The sequence below is a fragment of the Peromyscus californicus genome, unplaced genomic scaffold (assembly GCF_007827085.1).
Source record: "Peromyscus californicus insignis strain IS unplaced genomic scaffold, ASM782708v3 Scaffold_9__1_contigs__length_137607984, whole genome shotgun sequence".
Lineage (NCBI taxonomy): Eukaryota > Metazoa > Chordata > Mammalia > Rodentia > Cricetidae > Peromyscus > Peromyscus californicus.
In genome coordinates, this window is record NW_026294617.1 from 57950944 (window position 1) to 57971723 (window position 20780).

General features: G+C 36.9%; 1 long non-coding RNA gene across 1 annotated transcript in view; it reads left to right on the forward strand.

Annotated features, from left to right (window-relative positions):
* Positions 1–15824, forward strand: part of LOC128106747 (uncharacterized) — a 53922-nt gene extending 38098 nt beyond the window's left edge. Inside the window, exon 3 of the long non-coding RNA XR_008216814.1 lies at positions 15724–15824. This is a non-coding gene — a long non-coding RNA (uncharacterized LOC128106747). The remainder of the gene's footprint in view (positions 1–15723) is intronic.
* The last annotated feature ends 4956 nt before the right edge of the window (positions 15825–20780 follow it).

Genomic DNA, 20780 nt, shown 5'->3' on the forward strand with positions numbered 1-20780 from the left:
ATTAAATGGAAACAGCATTAGGAAGGTTGAGAATCAATAATTTTGACAATAAAGATAAATTATTTTTAGAGTATGAACAGGATATAGGAGACTAACGGGACACAATTGAAAGATCAAATCTATACATCATAGGCATATAGGAGGGACAAGCAGTGCAATATTTAAAGGAATAGAAAAGTATAAATAAAATAGTAACAGAAAATCTCACAAATGTAACTAAGGAGAAAGCCACTAAGATACAAAAGGTATGTAGAAGGCCTTGCAGACAGGAAGAGAAAAGAACCTCCTTACATACTAGTGTAATTAAAATACTGAGTGTAGAAAACAAATAAATAATACTGAAAGCTGCAAGACACAAACATCAAGTCACCTGTGAAAGCACACTCTAGAGAAATAGCAACCAGCTCAACAGAGAGTCTAAAAGTCAGGACAGCGTGGAATCATGCATTTCAAGCTCTGAATGGCAACAGTCGCCTACTGTGGGACACCAACTGGGAGACCAGCTCCCACATTTTACCCCAGGGGACTCTTGAGGAGAGAGGGATAAGAGATATAGATAGAAAGATAGAGAGGAGAAAAACAGATAGAAACATAGGATAGCATCGGGAGGGCCTAAGCCACCAGATGCCTGGATCATTATCTACCTGCCCCTTCTGTCTCTTCTAAAGGGCTATTTCTAGGAATGCCAAGGGGTAGAGCAAAAGACCTCCCTCTAGCTCAGCCAAGTGTAGACCCTTCCAATCACCTAGAAATCATGCACATGGTCAAGCAATCTTCTAAGGTAGATCTGCTGGGTAAAGCAAACTCAGATCTCACTAGGAAATCTTTGTAGGTCTCCACAGCCTAACTAGACCTCTTTACCATAGCTTTTATGATTCATAATCGATCCTTCATAATTTAGGAAGGAATTCTTGACTATTATCCAACTACTGCAGTAAGTACTTGAAGGAACTTTGCATACTGGAGAGAATGATGAATTTCACCCAAGAGGTAACCAGAAAAATAAAATAATACACTAGAAAAGAAGTTAAATAAATTAAGGTTCAGAGTAACTAAAATTATAATAACAAAATGACACGGATAGCAAATACATACCTGTAAAAAATATCTCTGAATCTTGATTTAATTTTCAAGTCAAAAGACATTAAGACTTTTGAGTAAGATGGCAGACATGAAGATACATCTATTTGGTATGCTGAGCAAAAGTCAGAATAAAAAGAAGACAGATTCTGTATTATGCCAAGCAGAGGGGAGCTTAAGAAATTCCCATCAAGTGTGGAAGTCAGAGCAGAGATTCACCAAACAACTAGAAAACAAACTACCATCTGCCTACCTACATTACTTGCAGGGTAAATACCAGAAAACCTTTGTCAACAAACCACAGAGAAACTTGCACAGCCATCTTTGTTGCGATACTTTTCACAATTGATAAGAGAACCATTTCTGTTTATTAAGAAGTGAGCAAATAAAGTGTCATATAATATATAAAGGGTTGCAAATACATGAAATTTTATCTACCCATAACGAAAATAAAAATCATATTTATAACAAAAGAGTTGCAACTGAAATAGTTTGTTAAGTAAAATAAGCAAGGAAATTAAAAGAAAAAAACAAGAAGTTTCTGTTCATATGCAGATGCTCTGGATTCAAATTTATACATGCATGTGAATGTGAGGTGTGTGTAGGTGTGTGTGTGTGTGTGTGTGTGTGTGTGTGTGTGTGTGTGTGTGCGGTATATGGGGCTACAGGAAGGCACAGATCTTAAGGAACAGTGAGGGCAGAGAAAAGAGTCAAGAACAAATAGGACACATGCGACATGAAAGTTGAAGTGGAAATATTTGAAAGAAAAAAGTGGAATACTTAAAGGGGATAGTGGGATAGAATGGGGCTGTATAAAAAAAGTATGAATAAGAACAACATAAAGGAATAAAAACTGCTTGACACATTCAATTACAAAAGAAAAAAGAGTAAAGCTAAATTTAAAATTCCAAGCCTACTCATTTTTCAAAAATAATGTCAATCATAGCTTAAATTGACTGGCAGGTAATATAGCTACCATTTAAGCAAATAATTAAAAATCTGCCAAAAATAGAGAAGCAAGAATATAATTCTCCAAAATAAAGATATCAGGTGAAATTGACTAATTGTTTCTATAATTTATAGCTTGCTTAAAAAAAATGAAGAGAAAGAAAGAGAGTTAGTGAGCTGGGGAAAGAGAAGAAAAGGGAGAGAAAGAGATGGAAAAGAAGGGAGATGGAGGATGAGAGAGAGAGAGACCAAGAGAATGAGATAAACCAATTGACAAGGGAAGGTGGGAGGAAATTAAGAAATAAGGAAAGAAAAACCATAAAAGAAAAAGCAAAGCAAAATGAGGCAATGACAGGTTCTGGCCAAGGTGACTATCACACTTTTATAGCAATGATATGTTTAAACATACATGCCAGTCTGATATACATGAGGAAATAACTTAAAATTCAAAAGTATGCATATTTCAAAGTAAGTAGTATCTACATTCTAAATAATTACAGGATTATCTGTATTTTTGTAAGGGAATCAAAACTTAAACTTTAAAAGAAAAATAAGCAAATATACAAATAAGAATTTAGAATAATTGAAAATGGAAAAGGTTTTGATATTAGATAATGATTCTTTAGTATCATTATATGTGTCAGAAAAATAATAGCAAGTACAAAAGAAAGACACACTAATATATAATATTTAAAACTGAGATCTAACTGGCTTTTGCCTCTAAGAAGTGTTCTTTACTGGTAAAGACAAACATAGTCTTGGGAAAAAACAATGGAAAAATAATTCCAGCCAGCAAACAGAACCAGAAATCAAGCAGTTATCCTTATACTAATAGGTGACAAAGTAGATTTCAAACTAAAATCAGTTAGGCAGAGGTATATTAAGAGTTCACTTCAAACAGCCAACTCATGCAATGGGCACAGGACCAGGTCCCACTGCCTGGATGCCTCCCAAACAGATCAAGCCAATCAACTGTCTCACCCATTCAGAGGGCCTGATCCAGTTGGGGCCCCCTCAGCCATTGGTTCATAGTTCATGTGTTTCCATTCGTTTGGCTATTTGTCCCTGTGCTTTATCCAACCTTGGTCTCAACAATTCTCACTCATATAAACATTCCTCTTGTAACCTGGGGCTTATGCAGGGTCGCTTGGCTTGGCCTGGGAGAAGGGGACTGGACCTGCCTGGACTGAGTCTACCAGGTTGATCTCAGTCCTCAGGGGAGGCTTTGCCCTGGAGGAGGTGGGAATGGGGGGTGGGCTGGGGGGGGAGGGAGGGGGAGGGGGGGAGAACAAGGGAATCTGTGCCTGATATGTAAAACTGAATTGTATTGTAAAATAAAATAAAATAAAAAGAATAAAAAAAAGAGTTCACTTCATATTAGATATGGAAAAAAACTGAGAACATTTCCTGTAAAATCTGGGTCAGGACAATTCTTGTCATTAAAATTCTCTAAGTTTTAGCTAGAGCAGTAACAATAGAAAAGGAAAGACACAGGATCCAAATAGGAAAAGAAGACCTAAAATTGTCCCATTGTTTTAGGATATAATCCTATAATTGACCATATGGACTCCAGCAGAAATTTTTAGAATAGATAAAAATTGTCAATAAACTTGTAGGTAACAAAATCAATATACAAAACCAGTAACTTTTCTATATACCAATAAAAAAAATATATTGAGTGATAAAATAGAAAAACAATCAAATTCACAATACCTTGGAATAAATCTAACCAATGAAGCAAAGACTTCTACAATGAAAATTTTAAATCATTAAAAAAAGAAGACATTAGAAGATAGAAAGACCTCCCATTCTCAAAGATCAGTAGAATTAATATTGTGAAGTGCCTAGACTACCCAAAGCAATCTACAATATCACTGCAATGTCCATTAAAATCCAATGACACTCTTCACAGAAACAGGAAAAAAAAAACATGATAAAGTTAACAAGGGAGCAAAATAATATGCCTAACGAGGCAAAGACATTTATGATTTAGAAACCTATCCTAAATGGCCTACAAGTCTTTCAGTTTTCTAGCTATCTAACTTCCACCCATCATGAGTTGATCAACTACTTCCCTTGGTGTGGTGGTTTGAAAGTAAATGGCCCCCAAAGGGAATGGCACTATTAGGAGGTGTGGTCTTATTGGAGGAAGTATTTCACTGTGGGTTCGGGCCACCTTAATGATATGTTTTCTTTATAAGAGTTGCCGTGATCATGGTGTCTCTTCACAGCAATAGTAAGCCCTAACTAATAATCCATTGGGAAAGCTAGTTTCTGTTACATTCATGCTATATATTTGGTTCTCATATTCTGCATAAATTTGAAAGGTAGAAGCCTTTTCAGGTGGGTGAGGGTCTAATTCAGAAATATCATTATCTTTTTGTAAGCTAGTTCAAAGGGTTGGATGAATCCCTTGGAGCCCTTGATAGCCTTATCTATGTTTTCTTAAAAATTTGCAAGAACAGTTTTCATTTGCCTCAGGCCTTGTAAGAAAAAGAGGGCCTGTATGTGGGGAATTTCTCTTAGTCAATGTTTGTCTCTAGCAGTGGCAAACAGAAAGAACACACTAGAGATGGAAGACTGGGGGCTTGATAAGCTTTGGGTCATTAGGATAAGGAAAGCAAGAAGGCTGTGAAGTGGGCTTCTCTTCTAAGGGTAGCTAAATCTGTGAAAGGTCATTAGCAGCTTAGGAAACTTGTGGTATGGGGAAAGGCAGGAATACTGAGACAATACAGCACTCATTCATAAGCCAAAGTTGTCATTTAACACAAAGAAGGCCTGCAATGGAGTACCTCAGGCCACTTACCTTACTTGTTCCAAAATAATTCTAATTGTAAAATGTTAATATTAATCATTCTCTGTTGGGGGGGGCATTTTTCCATCCTCCAGTTTATGTATTCAGGTCAGTTTTAATACAGAAAAATAAAAGATATATATATATATCTTTATATATATATAAATTCTGTGGGTAAAACTGATTGTAATGAATTGAGAGGCAGTCTAGGATGTTAAAGACATTTAGCTACACAACCTTAAAACAAGAAGCTCCAATGAGACGCCTTCCATATCTCTTTGGTCTTCCAACCACAAAGTCTTTCTGTGATTCTCTTGTTTCTCCTTCCTGTATGTGTTCGGTTGGAACCCCTGCTTACCCCTGCACAAGCTGGGAAACACTGTCTTCCCTACTTCCCCCAATCCCACCTACACTGAGAAAACTCTAAACAAAGAAATGGTGCAAAAAGCCCAGATCCATGTTTCTGGCAGCCAATGCAACCCTTCTTCCTGACACATCCAGTTCACCCAAGTGCCCACACAAGGGCTTAGCTTTTGACCCTGCTGGGGCATTTAGAAAACCTCCCTGCCTTAGCCCAGGCATGTGACTTTTTTGGCCCTGTTCTTTGGGACTGATGAACCCGACCAGGAGCAATGCCAAATAAACCTGCACTTATTTGTTTTTAATCTGACCTGATCTGGCCTTTTGTGTCCCAACAGCATGGACGACCATAAGGGAAGATGGGGACCTGTCAAATTGGTCTCTTTAACCAAAATGCCCATAACATCTGTCTTGACCTCTCTCATGAGCAATCATATTGAGAAGTGGGGGCTTTCTGGTCAATTTTCTTACAAATTCAAAGAGTGAACCATGGTTGATGAAAATGTGAGGTGCATAAAGGAATTTTATTATAGGTGAGTGCTTAAGATAAATGAAGCAAGTAGGCTTCCGTATAGCAGTAACAAATCCTGAGAATGGGCTGTCATCAAGGGTTCCTATCTAGAGGTTAACAATGCTTTAGTGAGCTGAGGTAAAGGGGTTGGGTGTGAGCAGGTTAGTTCAGTTGTCTCACCCATGAAGCCCATATGCTTATGCATCACAATCTGTTTGCTGGAGTTTTATACACACCTTTTAGGGCCAATAAAATATCTGATCACACATACCTTCCAAGAATCTGTATTCATAAACTTGTTATGTGATAGAAGAAAGATAAATGCAGGAAACCATAATATGAGCGAGTGTCTCTCAATATTTTCCTTACTTCTGGCCTTCCACCACAACTAACTGACCCATAGAACTTAGGACATTTCTGGCTTCTAGTGAAGATGGATCTAGTTGTCAAGGTATGGTGTAACAGTTTCCTGTGAGACTGGAACATTCTATCCTTCAGAGAAACTCATTAAGCCAGACGGTAAACAACTCAAAATAGCTTCAGGAAGTCCATGAAACTGACCAGATTCTTTAGTGCCCACCCTACTAGAATAAAAACTGAAAACTAAGAGTTCCTCTCAGGTGATCAGAGCTACAAAGAAGACTCTGAGAGAAGAAAAGCTGCAAAGAGGATTCTGAGACCAGAGTGCTACCTGGAAGAAGCGGAAACCAGTGGAGATGCCTGGGAGATGTTTAGACAAACTGCGGGACCTGGAAAGGACACTCTCCAACCTGTTGATCTTCTTGCAGGCTATGCAGTGTGCTCCAGGTTTTCCAGCTTTTGTGAGCTGCCACCATGCTGAAATGATCCTTGCTGATACAACTCTATTTGAGCCATTTCTACTCCTGTTTGTAACCCCTCAACCAAATCCCTCTAAGTAACCACAATAAAACTCATTGGTTTACCAAGTTGGACTTTCATGGTGTCTGTACTTTGTTCTGTCACGGCTTCCTTATGTAGTGTGAGTAGACATTAGTGTTGTGTCTCCTAAGAAAGAGTTTTGTCACACAACACAAGGACAAGAAGTGTTTATTTTCAAGGTCTTGGCCCCTAAGATACCTAACTGATGCCTTTCTCCTTTTCTCACAATTTTCCATAATATTACTTCTAACATGCCTTTATGTAGCTCATAACTATGTACAATGACAATATCCAAATACATTTAAATATACATAAGGAACAATCACAAAAGTCAGTAACATAGCTTACTAACAGTGAAATGTTTAGAAAAATATTTTTTAACTTGAAAGTTTGTTTGACCAAAAGACAAAATGTCTTTTATAATTATCCTATAAATTATTCAAGTATGTATTTTATTCCTTTCAAAATTGTTAAAGCAATAAAATAGCTTATGTTTTCTCTGTCTTGTTTATATTCCCATCTAATTTATCTCTATTTACAATTAAAATATTTGTTTACAATCTTACTGTCATAGATGGTAGCCAAGTACAACAGGCTAAGACTCCTAGTATGAAAAGAATGGAAACTACTAAAGTGATGAAGTTTCTGTTGGACATTTGACATTTGGAGTTCACAGGTTCAACACTAAGCAAACCTGTAGTTAATAAAAAATACTTCAAGTTCACCTCTCCATTCCTCGTGCCCACAACCAGTGGATACATTCCAATTTTAGAGAACCAAGAATAAAGCAAAAGAACTTTGTGGGGTTATTTTGTTTGTTTGTTTTGTTTTTGTTGTTGTTCCTTGTGTTACCTCTTCCTTTTTGTTTTTACTATACATTTAGTAGTTTTCTGACATTGGCTGTATTTTTAAATATTTATTTTTTTGTTTTGTGTGTTTGTGCATTGTGGTATGACAGACTTTACCTAGGAAGATGTAACACACACATCAACTCATGCCAGGAAGGGAGCCCAGGATAGACCAAAGTAATGACTGCACCAAGGTTCAGTTTGGTATAGCGATGAGTTTTTATTTCTGTTTGTTACTGGAGTCACTAACATGAGTGTAGGTGAAGTGTTACTTATCATATGCAGGGATAACTCAAAAGCAACTGCATCAGCAGGAATCCCACACCCCACACCAACATGGATGCTGACTCCCAGAGCTACAACCCTCAGATCATCTGTGCAGCTTGCATGTAGCTCCACAGTAGGAACACCTCTTTCTATAAACAGTTTGTCCGGTCTAGTTCCCAGTGCATCAATTGTTAACTCTCTTTTATCACAGCTGGATAGGGGCCTCCAAGAACCTTCAAAATTCCTGTCTTCCCTCCACATTGACCTTACGTATGCCTCCTGTTTATCATCAGAGGCCAGAGTCCCTTTTCTCCTAGAACTTTGGAGTTAAAGTTGAAATACAGAAGAATAGGCCATACAACTCATGTGTTTGTGTGTGTGTGTATACTTCCTGTTTATCATCAGAGGCCAGCGTCATTTTTCTCCTAGAACTTTGGAGTTAAAGTTGAAATACAGAAGAATAGGCCATACAACTCATGTGTGTGTGTGTGTGTGTGTGTGTGTATGTATGCATGTGCACCACATGCATGTTAGGCACCCACGTAGGCCAGAGAAGGGCCTGGGATCTCATGGAGCTGAAGTTGCAAGCAGTGGTGAGCTTCCTGAAGTGGGTGCTGGGAACCTAACCCTGCTATTCTGCCAGAGCATCAAGTGCTCTCAAGTACCGAGCTACCTCCCTATCTTATTTTTAAAGCATTTATGGTTTTCTTTATTCCCCTTCTTAAATTCATCTAATGTTGTTTATATATTATTCTGTGTGGGAGGTGCTCTTCATGCAACACGAACAACGTTTTGAATGCAGCTTTAATTCGAGAGTTTCTGTGGAATTGTGAGGTAGAAATTGAAGTGGAGCAAGAAAACCAGGTCAGAGTCCTTGGATAAGATATTTAGTATGAAAACAAAGCATTTCTATGAGACTTTTTAAAAAGTGAACTGGTTGTTCCCTTTATGCAACCTCTCCAGTTTCTTCAGTCCCCTAGGGTGTGAAAGCATCACTCTTGTCCTTGCACAGTTGGGTCCGATGCTGGTCTCTAGACACTCAAACACAGTCCTCTTGGTTAAACAGCAGATCCAGCTGTGCAGAAGCATCTCCCTAGCTCCAATGCAAATATGGTCATGAAAATAAACAGATGCAACAAATAGATTCTCCAGGCTACAACAGATATTGTTTTAAAAACACACTTTGATACATGTTCAATAATTCTTATAATAAGGAATTTGGATAACAAGTATTTAGATGTGTGAATAAGGAAGAAATGGACTTGGAAAGATTCAAAAACAGCTCTTAAGCCTGTTGTAAGTTAACTCTGAAATTATACCTGATACTTATAAAAGACAGACAGCCTCCCTATGTTGTTTGATTGATTTTAAAAATTCTGCTTTCAAAAGAAAAAAAAGATATAACTACCTTCCACAATAAGGCAACAAAAAATTATGTGCATGAGATTATGTGATGTTGCCCTTGGGGAAATTAAAATAAAATACTTCAGTAAGTGCAGTATATTATGTGAAGAATCTAATTTAAACTTTATATGTAATTATCCTTATCTAAACATCTGCAATAATGTTATGAACAAAATTACTATAAAAGATGTTGTATTTTATTATATATAAACATATGTTGATTATATTTGAATACATATATATTTTGAATATGATACGCATAAAGCAAAATGGTATATGAAGTTTACAAATCTTAAACATATTTGAATTCTCAAAAGGATAACCCTATTTACCTCTCACAGGTGAACACACCACACACACCCACACACACAAGCAGACACTCTTAGGTTTGGGTCTCCATAACAAAGTATAAAAGACTAGAAGATTTAAATAAGAGTGATACGTTGCGCTTGCAGAGACTAGCAGCTTGAGATCGAGATGCCAAGTGGCCACACTGCAGAAAGCTATGTGGTCCCAGATTCGTAAAAACCCGCATTCTCATCGCTGTCTTTCCCTGTGAGACAAGGGAAAGGGAGATAAAATAATTCCTTTCTTGTCCAGGGACATATAGATATGCTTAGAAGCTTTGTTTTTAACAAATTTCATCTTTCAGTTCTCACATTTAGCTCTAAAAGTTAGTGATGTTTGATTAATTAACTGACACAAGATAGTATTTGGCAAAAAGGGTTCTTAGGGCAACTGAATGTGGTGAGGCCGGGAGGTTCAGTCTCATTCCACTATAATATGAGGCACCTGATGCTCAGCTTAACTGAGCTCTTTGCACAACATATTGCATTTGAACACAATGAATTCATAAAAGTTTTTAAATTAGAAAATAAAATACGCAAAAAATCAAATGCCAACACTACAAGTGAATAAAGCCTTCACAATATAAGATTCACTGAATGGCTTTCTAAAAGAAACTTACTTTATAAACTAACAGTTTCTAAAATGGAACATATAAATAAAAATGATTTCAATAGATACTTTTATCAAATATCTAGGGATGAATTAGCATGAACCAAACACAGAAATTTTCAGTGAGGTAAAGCATTTAGTTAGAACTAAATATTCAAATGTGTTCAATATAATTCACACTATCAATGGAGTACAGAAGAAAAAACGTTTTATGATCTTATTCATCAATAGAGAAAAATATCTTTAATAAAATTTGAAAACCAACAAGGTTAGAATTCTCAGTTGCATAAGAATAAAGAAGATATTTCTTAACTGGCAGGAAGGAAAACCAACTGAAAACATTACTATAAGAGATTGCAGGAGTAAACACTGTCCCTGGAGATTTGGGAAAAGTTGAGACTAACTCTCATGACTCTTACTGACTATAGTGATGGAAGTTGTAGCTAGGCAACAAGAAAGAAAAATGAAAGACATTCAAGTGAGAACACAGGAAAAACAGCAAGTCTTTCTACAGATGACATCATTGTCTATGGATAAAAGTAGAGTGTCCAACAAGAGGCAAAATAGCTCAATGGCCTACTAAATGAGTTTAGCAACGATTATGATATGAAAAAAAGTATGTGCATCTCTTTTTTCAATTTTTATAAATTAAAATGAATATAAGGACACCAAAATTGTAAATATGTATTTATGAAAGGGATTAATTGTGTTTTGTTTTGTTTTGTTTTGTTTGTGTGTGTGTGTGTGTGTGTGTGTGTGTGTATAGAAAGAGACAGAGAGAGAACAGGAGCTTGCTAATCGAGTGAAAGATAACTCAGAACAGCAAAATGTAAAATTTTCGATAAATAAAACTAAAATAAGTAAGCTTTATGACATTGTCAATTTATTTGTTAAGAATGTAATCTCTCAAGCAATGGGGAATAATTGAATGCTCACAAATAATCCCCCAAATATGCCCAACTTATTTTCTGAATGATAAGCAACAACTCAATGAAGACAGAAGGTAATTTCACCAAATGATAATGGATCAATTGGGTATCTACAGGAAAAGAAAGAAGGAATGGAGGGAGGAAGGGAGAAGAGATCAAGCTCTGATATAATACATACAAGAATATCAATCACAGATTAAGTGCAAAATGCAAATAGTTATTAAATCTATTATAAAAAAACATTTCAAATAAATAAAAACATCCCACATCAAAATTTAATAGAAAAAATAAAAACTGGCATTGAAAACCTTCAGGATTTAGAACCAGACAAATAGATTTTGAACCTGGCACTATTAATATGAACTGTAAAACTAAAATTAGATTAACTGAACCAAAAAAAAAAACCCACCAAAAACTACCCTTTGCTCTGTGCATGACTCTATGAAGTGAAAGGATTAGGGATATACAGGATATGGATAAATGAAAGATACATGTTCAGAAAAAGAGTTCTTCAAATGTTAAACAGAGAACTCTCAAGACTTACCAATCAGTAAATTATGAAAAAAACGTATGTACCCACTAAGCTTACACAACTAATAAATTCAACATTAACAGATGTTCCACACAAGGATGCTGTTATGAAAATGTAAATTAAAACATCAGGTTGGCTAAAATGAAAGGTTGTACTGATGTCATTGCTGTATGGATGTGGGGAGTTATGTGAATAGGGAATAGCACAGACATTGTGATAAACATTACACAGCTTTTAAGATGCCTCCATTTACCATGAAATCCAGTAATTGATGAAGATTCTCAGGCTTTAAAGATATTTTAAAGTGCTTAGCAAAAGGCTAGAAAATTAAATTACTAGCTCATTATGCTTAAGCATGTTGCTTATACTATTGTTCTTTAAAATTCAGATTTTATTCACTTTATTTTATATGTGTTTCTGGTTTTTTTTGCATGTATGCATGGACGCTGTGTGCATGCCTCCTGCCCTCAGAGGTCAGAAGAGGGTATCAGATGCCCTGAAACTCGTGTTACAGATGCTGTGAACCATGATATAGATATTGGGAACCAAACTTGGGTCTCTGTACACAGAGTACCAAGTGCTCTCAACTACAGAGCCATGTTTACAGCCCCTACTCACAGAATATTGGTGTCCAGGAAATGGGCAACATACACAATCAATTCATAATCAAGCAACCAATTCAGTGCTTAGCTACTTTAATAACAAATAAGTACAAAATTTTAAAACATTCAGAAAAACACAATTACCATCCTCAATAAATAATTATATCTAGATATAAAACTAATAGACAAATAAATAATTCCTGAATGATTAATAATAAATTCTAAGTTGTGAGAATTGCATATATTGTTGTAGAATATTACTTTAAGATGTGTTACATTTGTTTATGCTGTGGAACATTTGTTTAATGATGCAAAGATGTGTGGCATTCTTTGATGTTGTATTTGTTTAACTCTGTAAAGCTGTGTTACTTTGCCTGTCTAAAACACCTGATGGCCTAATAAAAAGCTGAGTGACCAATAGCAAGGCAAAACAAAGGATGGGTGGGGCTGGCAGAGAGAATAAATAGAAAGAGAAATCTGAGAGGAGAGAAAGAAGGAGCAAGAGAACAAGGAGAGGAAGATGCTAGGGGCCAGACGCCCAGCCACACAGCCAGCCGTGGAGTAAGAGTGAAGGTAAGATATACAGAAGCAAGAAAAGGAAAAAGCCCAGAGGCAAAAGGTAGATGGGGTAATTTTAAGTTAAGAAAAGCTGGCAAGAAACAAGCCAAGCTAAGGCATGGCATTCATAAGTAATAATAAGCCACTGTATGTGTTTCCTTAACATCTGGGTGGCAGGCCACCAAAAGAGTAAAAAGAGCAAAAACAAACAACAACATACATAATAGCTACAATTTCATGGAAAATGAACTTTATATTTTCATGAAGAATAATAGTTAGAATTGCATCCTTTTAATGGACAGATGTTAGCTAATACAGAGGCCCAAGAATGGTTAAAATGTAGAGAGTAAATGACTCCAGAGTACTCATCCATAAACTGGGCATCTATATTACAACCCTTCCCGATGAGGCTCTAAGACCATCCTGATGGCAGAAGGATCATAAGATTGAGAATTCAGGAAGAAATGTCATGGTTGTGTTGTCTAGATATGACAATGTCATTGCACCGATGAACTCACGGCCCCTATGGTTGTCTGCACAATACCTGTACAAAATCAAGAGAGTCAAATTTGCAGCTTAGATGGGGGAAGGGTAACTGAAAGATCAGCTCTCATGATCAGCTCAGGGTAACAAAAGGAATGTCTCAAAGTAGCAAGGGATGGGAAACTTGTTGCTTGAGTTTTCCTGCCTGGCCCACAGTCAGGACGAATCTCTCTCACCTGCCAGTCCCACAGCTGCTCAAACCCGACCAAGTAAACACAGAGACTTATATTGCTTACAAACTGTATGGCCATGGCAGGCTTCGTGCTAACTGTTCTTACAGCTTAAATTAATCCATTTTTATTAATCTGTACCTTGCCACATGGCTCGTGGCTTACCAGTATCTTTACATGTTGTTTCTCATCATGGCGGCTGGCAGTGTCTCCCTCACCCAGCTTCCTGTTCTCTCAATTCTTCTCTCTGTTAGTCCCGCCTATACTTCCTGTCTGGCCACTGACCAATCAGTGATTTATTTATTGACCAATCAGCAACACATTTGACATACAGACCATCCCACAGCAGAAACTTTTTTTTTTCCCTGAGGGTAATTAGGAATAAGGTTCAATTTATCTATAACTGGTGAAATAAGGAAACATATATGCTTTCTGATGATAACTTTCTCTTTTACTTCATCTTAAAAGTGGTCTCTGACTCTTTCTGTCTTCACACAGCTACATATCTCCATAGTGCTGCATACAACTACATATCTCTACACACATACATTTTTCACAAAGCTGTACATCTTTCCTTTGCACACATTTCTCTTCTACATCGCTTTTCTACACAGCTTCATCTTCCTTGCCTCCACACAGTTACAAATCTCCACACAGCCACAGCTAAATATCTGATTTGCATAGCTCTTTCACCATAGAGTACTTCACAGTTCCTAGACATAGCTCCTCTACATAGCAACAGCTCTTACATACAGCTCTTTCTCTCACACTCATTCACCACACACATACTTCTAGATTATTCAGGCACTCTTTATTCACTTACTCTTTCACCCATTCACTCCCTCAGACTTCTATCATGCTTCTTCTCTTCCTCGTCTTCTTCCTCCACCTCATCCTCCTCCTTCTTCTTCATCTCTCAGCACATATACACTCACTTCACTCACATTCTACAGCAGCTCTCACATAGCTCTACACAGCCATCTCTCTCCACACTTCTGCTGCTCCCTTACAGCCAAACCCTGGACAAATATAAGTTACATTTTCAGGGCCCTATCCATTCTCAAAACACAAGATAAGTCAGGTAGTTTCTCTTAGGCTAGTAATGTCACATTGACCCATGCACATAGTTCTAAGTTGGTGAAGGGTCCCAGATATTAAACAATTGGTTGAACCTTGATTGGTCAGGGTATGTACAGAAAGAGAGCTACTGCAAGGAGCCAATCTCAGTGTAAACAGCCTGGCCTTGATTTAGAAATAAACAATAACTGGGAATTAGTCTTTGTGTATATTCTGTAGGGGCAGCTTAGTCTGTTTTGGACTTGTTCTAAGGTCTTTGCAAAATGTGTGAAAGGCTGTCTTAGAGACTGAGAATACTGTTACTTTCCTGTGTCAATAAAGAAGAATATTCTGTTAATATTTTTGTTCATCAGAATTATACAGCTTAAACAGAAATCCACAGCTAAATGTGTGCCCAGAAATGTAAAACACACTCCCGAAGGGGTGTGGAAAGAACCCCACAGCTGTTCTTATAGGGAAGTATAATGGTGGCACATGAGAAAGTTATAGACAGAAAACAACCAGCTTCCACAGCCAGTGTCCCCATGAATTTGCCAGGTGGGTCTCCCCATCAGGGAGTTATATGTCTGGTAGGTTGATTTGTCAAATACTAGTTGTCACCTGCTGTATACTCCCACAGCCCTCAGCAGGCCCATGAGGCCCTATCCTTAGTAGGGAGATTTTTGCTGTTGATAGGTGCTAGAGGAGATAAAGCTTTCTTGGTAGATTGTCCATGCTGCAGTGGATTGTCTGCATTCATGAGCACATGGGCCAAACTAATTAGCCTTACTGGGCTATAAAAACATACAAAGCCATAAAGTTTGGAAGGATGTGGAGGAAGGAGAATAAGGGAATTAGAAGTGAGTGATGATGGTGGATAGGATCAAAATATATTGTGTGCATGCATGGAATTCTCAGAGTAAATACAATTTTAAAACATACATGATTAAATAAATAAATAATAACAGAATTAAACAAGGAAGGACTTGGGAGAAAATTCTCAGAACACGGCAACCGTGGACAACTCATGGACAGCTTTATTAATACATGGCCTCTGCTGCCCATAAGCCTCTGGCTTTCCTCTGGCACCTATCAATGGGCATGCACACTGGGGAGGAGGGAGGTATTTCTTGATTTTCTAATTGATAAAGAGTACTTAGCACAGTGTGGGCACTAATAGCCCTGGGCAGGTGGGCCTGGCTTGTATACAAAGGCCAGATGAACAGAAGCAGAGAGCAAGCTAATAAGCACTGTTCCTTCACAGACTCTGCTTCAGATCCTCCTCCAGATTCCAGCTTGAGTTCCTGCAATGACTTTGCTCCATGATGGACTATGACGTGGAAGTGTAAGCCAACCAAACTTTTTTCTCTCTCAGCTTGATTCAGGTCAGGTGTTTATCAAAGCAATAAAACCAAACTAGAACACTCATTAATCTACTCAGGGTGATTTTTTATTAAAATGAAGGATTTAAAATAAAACAGGATTCTGTCTAATGTAACTAGGAAGCAGAGTGCGAATTGTAAACAATGGTGTCTCTCTCTCTCTCTCTCTCTCTCTCTCTCTCTCTCTCTCTCCCCTCTTGCCTTTATGAAGCTGTAAGGGAGAAGAGAACTAATTCATTTTCATCCCTGTTAATAACTTCAAATAACAGAAGATAATTAAAAAGCTGAGTAACTCTCTTTATTAAAGGCCAAGTAAGATAAAACATAAATCTTTAATAAACATTATTTTTTATTTATTATAAAAGCTCATTGAAATTAGTTATTCATTAATGGAGCCCTCATTTTTAAGAATTTGTAAAAGAATATATTTTACCATTTAACATTTCTTGGGAATAACAACACATTAGAATTTTCAAAGTGTTATCATACTTATGAATTTATTAATCTACTTAGGTCAAACACACCTAAATTATGCTAAAAGTAAAGCAGAATTTTTAAATTAAATATGTTTTAAATATTTATTAAAAGTCTCAAGATATAATGGACTATAATTGTCTTATTACACAATCATCTTCTTAATTACGAGATATAAGATTTTAAATAATCTTTCAATTATCTGTAAGCTCTGTGCCATGATTGGAATTGATGAGAGAGGCAGACAGAGAGAAAGACATAGTCAGAGATAGTGAGGGAAACAGATATATAGGGAGGCAGAGACAGACAGTGAAATTGTCTTTAATGAAGAGCCACATATCAACTTTATTGATAAACTAAAAATTAGCACTATAAAATGTAATGTCTTTTGAGTAAAAACCTTACCTTAGGATTATGGTGTGCATTCAAGGGTTAGTGACAAGGATCTTCTTATCAATTTAAAAATGTGGACAAAAATCTATAAAATCCTACCTTGGTTGCATTCCTTAGTATCAACTAATGAAAGGAAGTGGGATCAGAGAAACAGTGAACAATGAAGAGGTACCAAGGATACACCAGCTTACAAGAGGGCAAATTTTTAATTAAAAATAATCAAGTATTCAAATAAACAAGAACTGTAACACACAATGGCTATAAGAAGCAATCAGAATACAACCAACAAGGGCACAAGTGATAAATTAGCAGATGGTATATGGTAAAGATGTTTTACATAACTTCAAGGCATAGGAAAGGTTGAGCATGTTGAGTAGATAAATGTAAGTCGTATCAATAAAGTAAATCAAATTTCTAATACAACAATTTAAAACCATGAGCTAAAAATCATTGGATATGGTCATCAAGAGATTCAACATTGAGGAAGGAAGAAAATCAGTGAGCTGAAAGAGCTAACAATAATATTGTATGAAAAGAAGTTATAAAAAGAAAGAAAGGAGGGAGGGAAGGACGGAGGGAGAGAGGGAGGGAGGAAGGAAGAAAGGCAGGAAGGAAGTAACCATCACAAAACAGCGACAGAAAAGAATGGAGGGAAGGATTCAAAGTGTCATGAGCTTTGACAGCACCTCAAGCTGAGTAATAAGGGAGCAGATAGAGATCCTGGAGGATAAAGAGAACCAGAGAAGTCAACGCAAAGCTCATCATAAAGCCCACCAGCTTTCAGAGGTAAGACTAAAAGGGCGACTTCCAAAACAAAAGCATTAAACACCCATTGCCAAAAGTTTTTCCTGTCAGAAGTGAAATTTACTTAGACAGAAGGAAAATAAAGTGAAGGAAATAAGATTTATGACTGAAATGAAGAATGCTAGAAATACATACATATGGCTTCAAAAGAAAACATATTTCTAATGCAGGAAACTACTCTTTAAGACATAATGATATATTATGCTAATTATAATACATATAAAAAAATGACAATATTACACAAAGGTCAGTTTTTAGAAAGAAATATACATTTGCATGAGTTATGTTATACACAAAATGACATTTTGAAATATTTAAGAGTAGAACATAAAAACTCAAAAGTGCAAATCAAACTTTGAAAACAAGCATAAAAATAATCTCTAAATATAATGGAACAGATTTAAAATGTGTGACAATAAAGTCTGTGGTAAAGCTTCAGTCATAACTAAATACAGTATTTTTGAATAATTAGTAAATGAAAATATTCTGCAACTGCATTTTGAAGAAGTAACTCAAAGGAAATTTCTGGCACTAAATATGTTAGGAAAAAACAGTTTTAAAGACAATGATATTGGCTTTAAACTTAAGAAACTACAGGCTAAGCACAGGCTATCCAGCTCCAGAAAGCAAACAAAAGCAAGTATTATAATTGTAGGAAATAAAAGCAAAAAGCAAAAAATAAAATAATAAAAAATAAAATCAATGAAAAGTTCTACTAGATTAGCAAATTAGGAGAAATTAATACATTTTGAGAATCACAAACTACTAAAATACAGGGTAGATGAACAATAGCTATAATCCTACACTTATTCAGTAAACACTGTGTACTTATGACTTCGTACCATAAAAACTGAGACACAAATGGCTATGTTCTAATAAAATCATCTCAACTTTGTAGGAAGAATGAACAATTATTATATATAAAATATCAAATAAATTAAATATGATGAAATATATATATATAGCTCACAGTACAAAGCCACCTTTCCTGACAACATAGTTTTAGTTAATTCAAGGCAGAAAACTGTTTCTGGGACTGGAGACATGGCTCAGTGGTCAAGAGCTCATTCCTCTCTTACAGAGGGCAAGAGTTCAGCTCCTAACAGTCACATCAGGTTGCCCACAACCTGCAATTCCAGCATCAGGGTGTCCAATGCCTCTGGCCTCTGTGAGGATCTGAGCTCATGTGCATATACTCACACACAGGCACACAGATAATATACATAACAGAACTAAAGTAAGTCTTTTTTAAAGTTTATGTAACATTTAAGATAATGAATTTATTTTACCATCAATATAATCAGTGTCTTACTAGATAAAACCTAGTACATTCTGCTGTAAAAGGTTAAGAACCTGATATTGAACCAGAACAGACCTAACTATGGTGGCATATAACCTTAGTGCCAGCATGTGGGACTCAAAGCAGGAGGATAGCAAGTCTGAGGAAAGCCTTGGTAACTTAATGATGTAGAGGACAGCCTGGGCTACATACAAAAAATAGAAACAGTAATAGAGTGTGTTAAATAAATGTAAATATATGTTTATATAAAAATGTTCAAGAATTTTCAAAATTAATGGTGGCCATTTTAACACGTGGTTAGCAAAAGCATATATTAATATGAACACGACAAGTCACTGTGCAGTGTTAGTGTGAGCATGACCAGAATTAATTCAAAATATGCTATGGATTTCAGACACAAAGCTAAACATAACACAAATCCACAAGTGCAAACACAGAAAGTCTTTAAGATCTTACAGTGAACAAAAATGTCCTAGATAAGAATACCCTATTACCTACCTGTATTCTTATTTATTTGTGATCAAATAAGAGACAGAAAGACAGAGTGTGGGAAAGGGATGTGTGTGCGTGTGTGTGTGTGTGTGAGTGTGTGTGTGTGTGTGTAGTGAAATTTACTACCAATGTGGATACTCTAAATGTTTTAATTAATCCTAGACTTTTAGCACAACTAAATTTTGAAAGCCATTTTAAAGCTGAGAACATTTTGACAAGTAGTAGTAGGCTTGTCAAAGTTGTTGGGCACATAGCCACGCAGGATGAGGCTAAAGTACTGCAATTGCTCTTGATTAATGTATGGCAAAACCACAAAGGTCAATGGTGTATGCCTAGAAACTCAGCAAGCAACTTCAGCAATGTCTCATCTCCCATCCCTTCCTCAAAAAAGATGGCTTCCTGATGGGCATGGCTTGCAGTTTATTGATGACTAAGATTGTCAAGTTTTTTTTCCAGTATTTACTTGCCACTTGTACATTTTCTTCTGCTCCAGTTATCCAATTTACCATGATAGTTGGTGGTCACATATGCTTAAAATTCCGTTGTTTGTCACAGATTCTTAAACTTATAAGTTTTGAAACCCCATCTGCTGTGGGATGTTCTGCATGTCAAATGTGTTGCTGATTAGTCAATAATTAAAACACTGATTGGCCATTGGCTAGGCAGGAAGTGTAGGCAGGACAAGGAGGAGAATAAAGCTGGGAAGTGGAAGGCTGAGTCAGAGAGACACTGCCAGCCGCCACGATGAGAAACAGCATGTGAAGATGCCGGTAAGCCACGAGCCATGTGGCAAGGTATAGATTTATGGAAATGGATTAATTTAAGCTGTAAGAACAGTTAGCAAGAAGCCTGCCATGGCCATACAGTTTGAAACCAATATAAGTCTCTGTGTTTACTTGGTCGGGTTTAAGCGGCTGTGGGACTGGCAGGTGAGAGAGTTTGTCCTGACTGTGGGCCAGGCAGGAAAACTCCAGCTACAAATGGCGCCCAACGTGGGGCAAGAGTTTCCACCTAAAACTGAGAAAAAAGATTCTAAAACGGAGCTAAAAACAGTTCCTAATTGTCTCTCTCAAATGAGCAGCAGCTGCTGGTTTGAGCTCCTTGTGGGTTTCTGGTGTGCGTGCTCGACCTGCAGTTTGGCGGGAATGAGGCCTCTGCAAGTGGCACATTAAGCTGCGTGGTGGATTTAGCCTTTGCAGGTATAAAACAAAAAAAAGAGGTTTCTGGACTACACACTGCTTGGCTAAAAGCATAGACCCACGATAGCTCCCAGAGCTGGTGGAAAACCACCCCCATGTTGGGAAGCTGAGGTGGGCGGAGCCAGCAGCCACAGCTGTTGCAGCTTAAAGCAATAGATTCACAATAAGACAGATTCAGATGTAATAGTTTACAATGTGTGTAAAATATACGTAGGCTTTAAAGAGATTAAAAAAAGGTGATATATACAGTTATAGAAACAAACACATAGTTTTAAAA